Source organism: Vulpes lagopus, chromosome 5, assembly GCF_018345385.1.
Source record: "Vulpes lagopus strain Blue_001 chromosome 5, ASM1834538v1, whole genome shotgun sequence".
Taxonomy (NCBI): Eukaryota; Metazoa; Chordata; class Mammalia; order Carnivora; family Canidae; genus Vulpes; species Vulpes lagopus.
This window is the reverse complement of record NC_054828.1, coordinates 25,555,192-25,568,002: the sequence shown is the minus strand read 5'-3', so window position 1 is coordinate 25,568,002 and position 12,811 is coordinate 25,555,192.

Sequence of the window (12,811 nt, the reverse complement as noted above, 5' to 3'; positions counted from 1 at the left end):
CAGGCAGGGGGAGAAGCAGGCCCCCTGCAGGGAGCCCAATGTGGGACTCAATCCTGGGACCTTGGGATCATGACCTGAGCCAAAGGCAGATGTTCAACCACAGAACCACCCAGTCATCCCTCAATAATAACCTTTTTTTTCTTAAAGACTATTTATTTATTCCTGAGAGACACAGGCAGAGGGAGAAGCAGGTTCCATGCAGGGAGCCTGACGTGGGACTCGATCCCGGGTCTCCAGGATCATGCCCTGGGCCGAAGACAGCGCTAAACCACTGAGCTACCTGGGCTGCCCAATAATAACCTTCTTAAGTAGAAAGAAGATTTTGATAAATTAAAAGGATCTTTTTAAATTAGAATCTTCCCAAGGTGGGAGCTATACTATTCTTTCTGAAGACCCAGGATTTAACTTAAAAATGGTGTGTGGGGATCCCTGGGTGGCGCAGCGGTTTGGCGCCTGCCTTTGGCCCAGGGCGCGATCCTGGAGACCCGGGATCGAATCCCACATCGGGCTCCCGGTGCATGGAGCCTGCTTCTCCCTCTGCCTGTGTCTCTGCCTCTCTCTCTCTCTCTGTGACTATCATAAATCAATAAAAAAATTTTTAAAAAATGGTGTGTGGTTGTTATTGTTGGCATATTCAGCCGCCACCAATAAGATTTCTGATTGTGACATGATTACTTTATAAGGAAAACCCAAAAGACTCCACCCCTAAATTGCTAGAACTCATACAGGAATTCAGCAGAGTGGTACGATATAAAATCGATGCACAGAAATCAGTTGCATTTCTATACACTGACAATGAGACAGAAGAAATAAATTAAGGAGTTGATCCAATTTACAATTGCACCAAAAACCATAAGATAAACCAAACCAAAGAGACAAAGGATCTGTATTGAGAAAACTATAGCACATTCATGAAAGAAATTGAGGAAGACACAAAGAAATGGAAAATGTTCCATGCTCATGAGTTGGATGAACAAATATTGTTGAAAAGTCTATGCTACCCAGAGGAATCTACACATTTAACGCAATCCCTATCAAAATACCATCAACTTTTTTCACAGAGCTGGAACAAATAATCCTAAAATTTGTTTGGAACTGAAAAAGACCCCAAATAGCCAAAGGAATATTGAAAAACAAAACCAGGGATCCCTGGGTGGCGCAGTGGTTTGGCGCCTGCCTTTGGCCCAGGGCACGATCCTGGAGACCCAGGATCGAATCCCACGTTGGGCTCCCGGTGCGTGGAGCCTGCTTCTCCCTCTGCCTGTGTCTCTGCCTCTCTCTCTCTCTCTCTCTCTCTCTCTCTCTCTGTGACTATCATAAATAAATAAAAATTAAAAAAAAAAGAAAAGAAAAACAAAACCAAAGCTGGTGACATCAAATTCCAGACTCAAGCTCTATTACAAAGCTGTGATCATCAAGACAGTATGGTACTGGCACAAAAACAGACACACAGATCAATGGAATAGAATAGAGAACCCAGAAATGAATAGAGAATAGAACCCCAAATAGAATAGAGAACCTCAACCCTATGGTCAACTAATCTTCGACAAAACAGGAAAGACTATGCAATGGTAAAAAAAAAAAAAAAAAAAAAAAGGCTCTTCAACAAATAGTGTTGGGAAAACTGGACAGCCACCTGCAGAAGAATGATACTGGACCATTTCCTTACATCATACACATAAATAGGCTCAAAATGGATGAAAGACCTAAATGTGAAACAGGAATCTATCAAAATCCTAGAGAAGAACCCAGGCAGCAACCTCTGTAACCTCAGCCATAGCAACTTCTTGTTAGACACGTCTCCAAAGAAAGGCTAAAGGTACTATTGGGACTTTATCAAGACAGAAAACTTTTACAGCAAAGGAAACAGTTGATAAAACCAAAAGACAACAGAAAGGGAGAAGATATTTGCAAGTGACACATTAAAGGGCTACTATCCAAAAATCTATAAAGAACTTATCAAACTCAATACCCAAAGAACAAATAATCCAATCAAGAAATGGGCAGAAGACATGAACAGACATTTCTCCAAAGAAGACATACAAATGGCCAACAGACTCATGAAAAAATACTCCACATCACTCGGCACCAGGGAAATACAAATCAAAACCACAATGAGATACCACCTCACACCAGTCAGAATGGCTAAAATTAGCAAGTTAGGGAACAACAGATGTTGGCAGGGATGCAAAGAAAGGGAACCCTCTTACACTGTTGGAATGCAAACTGGTGCGGCCACTCATGAAACAGCTTGGAGGTTCCTCAAAAAATTGAAAATGGAGTGACCCTATGGCCCAGTAATTGCACTACTGGGTATTTACCCCAAAGATACAAATGTAGTGATCTGAAGGGTTACCTGCATCCCAATGTTCATAGCAGCAATGTCCACAATAGCCAAACTATGGAAAGAGCCCAGATGTCCATCGACAGATAAATGGATAAAGATGTGATTAAAGATGTTATACACACACACACACACACACACACACACACACTGGAATACTACTTAGCCATCAAAAAATGAAATCTTGCCATTTGCAATGACACGGATGGAACTAGAGGGTATTATGCTAAATGATATAAGTCAATCAGAGAAAGACAATTATCATATGATCTCACTCTTATGTGGAATTTAACAAACTAACAGGATCACAGGGAAAGGGAGGAAAAATAAAGGACAAAATCAGAGAGGGAGACTCTTAATCATAGGAAACAAACTGAGGGTCGCTGGAAGGGAGGATGGGGTAACAGGGTGATAGTAAGGAAGGCACGTGATGTAATGAGCACTGGGTGTTATATAAGACTGATGAATCATTGACCCCTGCCTCTGAAATGATTAATACAGTATATGTTAATTAATTGAAATTTTAAAAATAAAATAATACAATAAAAACTCCTATTCTTATATCTAGCCTTTTCAACATACACTTAGAGAAATTAAGACATTTCTTTTTTAACCGAAGCAAGCAAGCAGAAGAAATTAATTGGGTTTTATCCTTTCCTATTCTGGTCAGAGGTGCCTATTAGACTCAGTCAACCAAGCAAAATGCTTTCAGGAGAGCTTTCCAGTCTCACAGAAGACCCCAGTCTTCACAGACATTACAAAATAAATGGGAATAAGACCAAACCTTAAAAATGAAGCTTGAAGGCAGAGATTTCCCTTAGAATCTATGGGAAGACAAGATCCTTCCTTAGGTGAATGGGAAAGGCTTCCCACTCCGGTGTTAACTGGAGCTGGGACCTGGAAGGTGGGACAAGGGAAACAGACAAAAAAGCTGGCCTGGGGAAGGCCTTGCAAAGCTGGACAGCTTGAGAGCAGAGATAAGGAGACTCCTACTCTCTCCATCCCATTCATTTGACAATTAACAATATATTACCTCACTGCATTTATTTATTATCTCTTCGTGTATGTTAGTCCATTCAGGCTATCACAAAAATACCATAGGCTAGTCGGCTTATAAACAGCAGAGATTTCTCTCCCGTAGTCCTGAAGGCTGTGAAGTCCACAATCACGGTGCTGGGAAGACAGCAATCTTTCACTGGGTCATCCTGTGGCAGAAGCAGCAAGGCTGTTTTCTGGGGTGTCTCATTTATATTGGCACTCATCCTATTCACAAAGCTCATGACCTAATCACTTCCCAAAGGACCAACCACCTAATACATCACACCAGAGTCTAGGTTTTAACATATAAATTTGTGGGGGAAGGTAGATAAATGATTCAGTCTATAGCATTGTGCTTTCAAATGAGATTGTCAGTTCTTTTGGGTTGCCAGAGTTATGGGAAAAACAAACAAAAACAAAAACAGAATGTATTCCAAAATGCTGATCCTTTGCTAGTGCTGCCAAAACAAGATATCACAGACTAGCAGCTTAAACAACAAAAAAGATTTTTTCTCATAGTTGAGGAAGCTAGAAGTCCAAGATTAAGGTGCTGGGAGGGTTGGTTTCTTATAAAATTTCTCTCTTTGATTTGCAGATGGCCACCTTTCCACCGTGTCCTCCCTCACACGGCTTTTCTTCTGTGCACCTATATCCCTGGTGTCTTTTCCTCTTCTGATAAGGATGCCAATCATATTTGGTTTGGGACCTGCTGTATGACATCATTTAACCTTAACTACCTCTTGAAAAGTTCTATCTCCAAATGTAATCACATTCTGACATGTGTGGGAAGTTAGGACTTCAACATATGAATTTGGGGTGGGGGAATGCAATTCTGTCCTTAACACATGGTAAAAACTCTAACAGGACAAAACAATACATGTTGAAAACCATCTCCCATCCACCCCACCTTCAGTCCCATGTCCTCAAACGCACCTTATCATCCATGTTTTATATGCCTCTGGTGTAAGTTCTTTGAAGGTTGCAACCATATGATGCCATTTTGACAAAAAGGAGAGATGGGCCACTTGCTCAGGCCTGCAGGGCGGGGGGAGGCGGTGAGCCCTAGAACTTACAGGCCAGCACTGCACCAACCTCTACCCTCCTCAGAATGCATAGGGGTGCATAAGAGGAGTGCCTGCTGTTTGCTGAGAATGCACCTTCTGAGTGTGGCTCTAGACAGAGAAGATGGAAAGGAACCACAATCATCAGATCTAATTTATCATAGAGGGAAGGGAGAGAAAGGCCAGAGAAGCAAAAAGACAAATGAACAACGATCAAATTCTGTGATCTGGAGATTTCCTAAAGTATTTCAATCTAGTAGACAAAATATGATAGTTACTATATTTACATTTTGAAAATCCCTTTCATTTGTATATATGCATAAACTTTTTTTAGTTTTTTTAAATGACTGCCTTATAAGATATAATTCACACATCATAAAATTTACCTGTTTAAAGGACAAAAGCCACCGGTCATAGCGTATTTACAAAGTTGTACAGCCATCCCTACTGTCTAATTCCAAAACGTTTTCATCAAATTATCCTGAAAGAAACACTGTACCCATTAGATCATTCCCATTCCCCATTTCTCCCAGTGCCTGACAAACACCAACATAGGGAGGATGGGGAGGGGCAGAGGGAGAGGGAGAGAGAATCTTAAGGAGGCTCCACACTGGGCCCTCCATAGGGCTCAATCTTACAACCCTGAGATCATGACCTGAGCTGAAATCAAAAGTCAGACACAACCGACTGAGCCATCCAGGTGACCCACACCAATCTTCTATAGAATTGCCTATTCTGGGCATATTATATACATGGAATGATACAATATAATGCCTTTTCTGTCTGGCTTCTTTCAATTAGAATAGTGTTTTCAAGACTCATCTACATTGCAGCACATTAATACTTCATTTATTATGGTGAGTATTATTCTGTTATGTGTACATACCCCATTTTGTTCACCTATTGACCAGATGATGGACATTTGGGTTGTTTCCATCTTTTAGCCCTATAGATAATGCTGCTATGGATCTTCATATACAAGTTTTTTCGTGGGCACAGGTTTTTAGTCCTCTTGGATACATACTTAGGACCACAATTGCTGTGTCAAATGGAAACTCTGTTTACCTTTTTGAGGAACTGCCTGTCTTCCACAGCAGCTGCAGTGCTTTATATCTCTTTGAGCAATGCAAGAGGGTTCCAATTTTCTATACCTTACTAGCACTTGTCTCTGTCTTTTTGATTATAGCCAATGTGGATATGGTAGTAATATCACAATGTGATTGATAGTCATCGTGAAGTGGCATCTCATTATGGTTCTGATTTACATTTTCCTTTTTTATATGTATGTATATATTTTTATTGTGATTTACATTTTCCTAACGGCTTATGATGTTGAGCATCTTTTCAAGTGCTTATTGTCATTGGCATATTTTCTTTAGAAAACTAGTCAGATCCATTGCCCATTTTTAAATTGGACTGTCTTCCTATCTTTGACTTATAATAATTCTTTGTATTTTCAAGCTAAAAATGTCTGTATTGGTCTACTTGGGCTATCAAGACAAAATGCCATGGAACAGGTGGCTTAAACAACAGAAATTTATTTTCTTATTGTTCTGAAGGCTGGAAGTCCAAGATCAAGGTGTCAGCAGGGTTGATTTCTGGTAAGACTTCTCTCCTTGGCTTTCAAACAGTGTCCTCACATAGACGTTTTCCTCTGTGTGCCCACATCCCTGGTATCTCTTCCTTTTCTCATTAGGACATCAGTCATATTGAGTTAGGGCCCACACTTACGATCTCACTTAACCTTAATGACCTCTTTAAAGGCCCCTTTTTACATACAGTCATATGGGGGCGAGAGTTTCAAATTTGAATATGGGAAGAGCACAGTTCAGTACACAACAACATCCATTATCTGATGTATGATTTATAAAAGTTGTCTCCGATTGGGAATGTCTTTTCACTTTTTTGACAATGTCTTTTGAAACACAAAAGTTTTTCTTTTTTTTTTTTTTTAAGATTTTATTTATTTATAATAGTGAAAGGGAATATAAGGGAAGGGAGAAGAAATGTGTGGGAAATATCAGGAAGGGAGACAGAACATAAAGACTCCTAACTCTGGGAAACGAACTAGGGGTGGTGGAAGGGGAGGAGGGTGGGGGGTGGGGGGGAATGGGTGACGGGCACTGAGGGGGACACTTGACGGGATGAGCACTGGGTGTTTTTCTGTATGTTGGTAAATTGAACACAAATAAAAATTAATTTATTAAAAAAAGGATTTTATTTATTCATGAGAGACAGAGAGAGAGAGAGAGAGAGGCAGAGAGAGACACAGGCAGAGGGAGAAGCAGGCTCCATGCAGGGAGCCTGATGTGGGACTCAATCCTGGGATTCCAGGATCACGCCCTGGGCCAAAGGCAGGCGCCAAACTGCTGAGCCACCCAGGGATCCCAAGTTTTTCATTTTTATGGTGTCCAGTTTATCTTGTTTTTTTTTTTCTTTTTTGTTGCTTATACTGCTGGTGTCATATATAAGAAACCATTGCCTAATTGAAGGTCATAAAGATTTATAACATCTGTGCTTCTAAGAGCTTTATAGTTTTAACTTGTAGATTTATGTTTTTGATATAGAGTTCAATTTTGTATATGGTGTGAGGTAAGGACCCGACTTCATTCTTTTGCATGTTACATATCTAATTGTCCCAGAACCATTGGTTGATAAGGTTATTCTCTCCCCATTAAACTGTCTCAGCACACCAGTTGAAAATCAATTGACCACAAGGTAAGAGTTTATTTCTGGACTTTCAATTCTATTTCATTGATTTATATGTTTATCCCAGTAAGTACTACACAGTCTTGATTTTTGTAGCTATGTAGTAAATCTTGAAATCAGAAAGTATGAGTTCAGTTTTGCTCTTCTTTCTTCAAGATTGTTTTTGCTACTTTGAGCAAAAACTTTTTGCCTTTCCGTAGGAATTTGAGATCAGCTTGTCAATTTCTGCAAAAAACTCATCTGGGCTTTTGATAGGAATCACAATCACATTGAATCAATAGATCATTTTTGGTACTCTTGCCATCTTAACAGTATTAAGTCTTCCAGTGCATGAACGTGAGATATCTTTCCACTCACTTCCATCCTCTTTAATTTCTTTCAACAATATTTGTAACTTTCATTAAACAAATCATGCACTTCTTTCATTAAACTTATTCTTAGGCATTTTATTGCTTTAGATGCTCTTCCAAATGGAATTTGTATGAACATTTTGAAATGGAGTTATATTGCTGAATGTTTATGGGAAGTAGACTTACAGTTTTAAAGGGAAAACAATGGTTTCCTTATAGCAGCGATCATTAAAATGTCCCTACAAAGTTTCCCCATTAGCTCTTCATCACTTTGCTCTCACTTTCCTTTCCTTTCTGCCCACTCCTTTGCCTGAATGCACTCACTTAAGACATGCCTGAACAAGCTCTAACCAGCCTCCCTAAGGTGAACAAAAGAAAAAGGAAGTGGAATAAAGAAGCAAGGAGACCAACTGTTTCTATTTGCTCAACAGCTGCCAAGGGAGGCTTTTTTCCCCCTAGCATTGTGCACACAAACTGCACTATCTATGACGTTATATCCCAAGCTTTTTCCTTGAAAAAAAAAAAAAAAAAAAAAAAAACTATGGGACAAAATTGCCTACATGCAGAAACATGCTTACAGAAGCCAAGGACTTTCTGGGATTTGCCTCGATGCTAAATTATCCTGGTGACTATTAATTATGGCTAAGGCTACCTTCAGGCATAAGAGCAAGGCTGTGATCCATGGAGCCCTTTTCATAGACCATGGAACTCACTGCCCTGTAACTTACACCTTTTCTCTGTTAGAGCTTGCTATGTACAGACCCAACTTCTGGACTTAGAGGTTGATTCCTTTGGCTTGAGACATTTAGATTAAAAATTGGTTCACTCTGGGTTGGGTTATTTAGTAAACCTTTAGAAGTGGGGGCTTGGGGGTGATTGGGTTTTTTTTTAAGATTTTATTTATTTATTTGAGACTGAGAGAGAGCATGAGTGAGATGGGGTGGGAAGAGGGAGAGGGAGAAGCAGGCTCCTTGCTGAACAGGGAGTCCAATGCAGGGCTCACTCAATCTCAGGACCCTGGGATCATGATCTGAGCTGAAGGCAAATGCTTAACGAATTAAGCCATCAGGAGCTTCTAAAAGTGTTTTATGGCTGGGTCTATTTACCTCTCAGACCAAGTCTCTAGAGCATTATCTGAAGAAAAGAGGGCAGGACATATCCAACCATGAACAGTCCAAGGTGTCATTCTTCTATGTTCACCAAAATTCCAACACTCAAAATTTATCTCTCACCACTCATACAACTTCAGGGAAAGGCCAGGCAAGCTTGTGGGTAAGGGAAAAACAAAACCTCCTTTTAAAAAATTCCTATAGGCACAAATTGTCAAGATTTTTTTCTCAGTGTTATCTCAGGTGAGTTATATTTGTCCACTAGAGTTGTCTAAGGCAGCATCCTGTCCAGGATGTTCCCAAGATCTCTCTTTTAGTGGGCATATTTTGTAGTTTTTGTCACTGGAAGGCTAGGCTTTATCTTCTTTGAAAATCATAAACATAACATTTTCATGTCACTAATGGGCAAGCTATTTCTTGAGAGTACTTTCTTTAACTGGACACCCAGTGCAATGGATCCCAATACCCTCACAAGAAGTGCATGGCTTTAAAAACAGAGCCGTGGGAGGTTCTTGCTTGATCCAAAGACACAAACTTCAAACTTGGCCCCAGGGCTTCTGATTCACTGCTCTCTCCTCCCTGGGAGATGAGGAAGAAAGAGACAGTCTGCGGAGTGAAAAGCTGGCTCCCTGGGGAGGCCTGGGAAATTCTGAAGGGTCTTGGACATGTGGGAGGTTAGGTGAACTCAAGGACCTAGTTTTCTTTTCAGATGTCCCCATTCTGTTTAAAGCCGTCATTATCTACAGGGCAGAAACTGCTGGCTGTCCACCAAAAAATGCAGTCTTCCCTTCTCCCTGGACTCAAGGCTAAGCACATTTCTCAGATTCCCTTACAGCATGGAGTGGCCGTGAGACCAAATGCAGAAGTAAGCAGCAAACATGGAGGCCAATTCCAGAACTGGTCTGTAAAGTCATTCCTCTTGCCCCCTTCCTTCAAGCTGAATGGCACCAACCAGGGCCTCTTTGGAAATCAGGTGTGGGAAATGGTGAAGGGACCATCAGCCTAGGCCTCCTAGTGACTGTGTGGAGCAGTCCTCCTGCTAACCCCTGTGTGGACTATCAATGAGAAAGATGTATGTTTCTGCTTTGAGCCATTGCAAGTTAGGGCCTCTTGGTCACAGCAGTTTATCCTTTTAATCAAGTCAGCAACATGCTACTTGTGACTTTTTTAAAAAGATTTTATTTGTTTATTCATGAGAGACACAGAGACACAGACAGAGAGGGAAGCAGGCTCCCTACAGGGAGCCTGATGTGGTACTTGATCCCAGGACCCCAGGATCACGACCTGAGCTGAAGGCAGACCCTCCACCGCTGAGCCACCCAGGCGCCCCTACTTTTGTTGCTTACTCTCCTTGGTATCTCTTAACCTTCTCCCCTCTCTATGTCCATTGCCATTCCACTTGGAGGCCCTAGTTTGTCACCTCTTATGTGGGGCATCGCAACAGCCCCTAACTGGAAGACCAGGGCTGTGTGCACACCTCACCGAGAGCCAGAGCCCCGTACACCGGCCCTCCCTGGCTCATCGCCTTCACACTGCCATTCCCTCAGCCAGAAATGCCCACCTACCTCTTCCTCTCTCTCCCTCTGCAAACTCCTCCTCACCCCCAGCTTCACAGGGTAGCTACCCCAAGGCCTGCGACTCTGTTGCTGTTCCAGCAGCTCCCAGAGGCAGATCTGGGTTCTCGTCACTTCTCTCCCCAGGCCCAGCCCAGTGACTACCCCCGCAAGCATTTAATAAATGATCTAGGGATCTCTTGGTGGCTCAGGGGTTTGGCACCTGCCTTAGGCCCAGGGCTTGATCCTGGAGACCTGGGATCAAGTCCCACGTCGGGCTCCCTGCATGGAGCCTGCTTCTCCCTCTGCCTGTTTCTCTGCCTCTCTCTCTCTTTCTGTGTCTCTCATGAAAACATAAATAAAAACCTTAAAAATAAAAGTAAGAATAAATGACCCGTGGGTGGGGGGACAGTCTCTAAATACTCCAGCGTCCCTCTCTCCCCCATTTGATGCCACCGTCTGGAGTCAGGGCTGTCTCATCTAAGGCTGTCCCTCGGGCTTTGGCCCCTGAGCCTGCTTTCCTTCTAATGCCACAGGCTTTTTCTGCCACTTCGAGGGGCACAAACATTCACACCACAAGCAATCAACAGATTTGGAGAGCTTTCCGTTCACAGCTGTTGAGCCATGGACATTCCCCCAGTCAGGGTCACCCTCGCTCCCGCTCTGGTCTCAGTTCCTCAGCTCCTCATTCACTCGGAGAAAGTGGATTGGAGTAAAAGGCAAGTGTGACTCCAAGGAAGGCCTGAAATGTGGGGTTTTCCCCTCGGGGATGGTTTCCTGTCGGGGATGGTGGTCCCCATGGACAGGAAGCCGTCCAGCCTTTAGGATGGCCTCCCACGTCCAAGCCCTCTGCTGAACACCCGGCCGGCCAGGGGCCTGTGAAATAGGAGGTTCCTCATCTCTGCCCGCAGCTCACAGAAAGTGGGGAAAAGTCTGCAGTGAGCACAGTGCAACTGAGCCTGCTGTTCCCCCAACCCAGAGTCCTTGGCACACATGGCGCTTTCACCCCACAAGGGAGGAGGCCATGGTGACAGGCCACTCTGGGCTTGAGGAAGGACAAGGATGACCTTATTCTGATCGTGTTGAGCTGGGAACCTCCTGGGAGGATGATTAGCAATGCCTCCTCCGAGAGAAGAGGTGCCCCTGGTCTGAGCTGCTCCACAAACCAATGAAGAGAACCAAGGGCAAACATTTCCTATGGCTGACCTACACCTGAGAATGCGCTCCCTCTGATTCATCAAGAGGCCCCTCCTTTTTTTTTTTTTTTTTCGATGTTAGCAAGAAGTTGTTCCCAGATGGAACACCCATAATCTGTTTTCCCCAGATCCAGAGTTAGGTTGATCACTTGTGGTCTGTGACAAATAACCAGAAAGAAGTAATTCAACAAACCAAACTCACTGAACATAAGCTCTGCATTTATAGAAAAGACATACTGTGAAATTTTACTCACTTTCTAAAGGATTAGTGTTAGCAGAACATCTCCAAGTAGTATTCAGAATGTAGAAATGACCTATAGTCTTTGCAAATCAGTCAACTGATGTCTGCATGGTGGGTGGTAAGAGCAAAGGTCAGGGGGACCCCTGGGTGGCTCAGTAGTTGAGCATCTGCCTTCAGCTCAGGTCATGATCCTGGGGTCCTGGAATCGAGTTCCATGTCAGGCTCCCTGCAGGGAGCCCACTTCTCCCTCTGCTATGTCTCTGCCTCTCTGTGTCTCTCATGAATAAATAAATAAAATCTTAAATCAAAAGAGGGGGGCAAACTTCAGGAATGGAAATCAGGAAACATGTGCTCCAGCTCAGCTCAGGTCTGCCACTCATCCTGATTACAAGGGATTCGTAGCCTTTCTGTCAGGTCATTTGCTTTTCTGTTTATCCAGGACCTTGTGAGTTCTGCAGGCTGTGTTCTACCCTTAAGGACTGGTCTATAAATAAATAAAATCTTTAAAAAGCTGGGCAGGGGGGACAGCCCGGGTGGCTCAGCAGTTTAGTGCTGCCTTCAGCCCAGGGCCTGATCCTGGAGACCCGGAATCGAGTCCCTGCATGGAGCCTGCTTCTACCTCTGCCTGTGTCTCTGCCTCTCTCTCTCTGTCTCTCATGAATAAAATAAAATCATTTAAAAAGTGGGGGGGGGGGGGGGGGGGGGGCGCCAGTCTAGTTGGAGACTAGATGCAGAAGGATGCCCTGACACTCAGTGATGTTGTCCAGGGTCTTCACCTACCTGGCAAAGCCCACACAGTGAGACAGTTCAAATCTTTGGAGGGAAAACAACAGTAAGCTTTGGGCTTTGCTCTCTGATTTATTGTGAAAGCATTCCGTGACCTCCTTTCTCTGCCTCCTGACCTTCAAGTATTTCAGTGCTTCCCTGGGCATTTCTTTCCTCCTGAATCTCTCATAAAAGCCTTAAATGTTGAATTTCATGGTCATTCTAAGGTTATATGCAGGATTATCTTCCTGCCTTCCTTTGGCTGGTGCTTAATTCTGTTTTGGAGGAATACTAGCTTTCCCTACTTCCCCCACTGCACACAACACACAGACAAAAAGACATTTGCAGAATCATCAACATTTAATGATTCTGCTGAAATTGGTCTCCTCGGATGCAGCTAATGGAGAATGTGTGTCTGCTTTGAGATTCCTGACCGTCCCCAAGG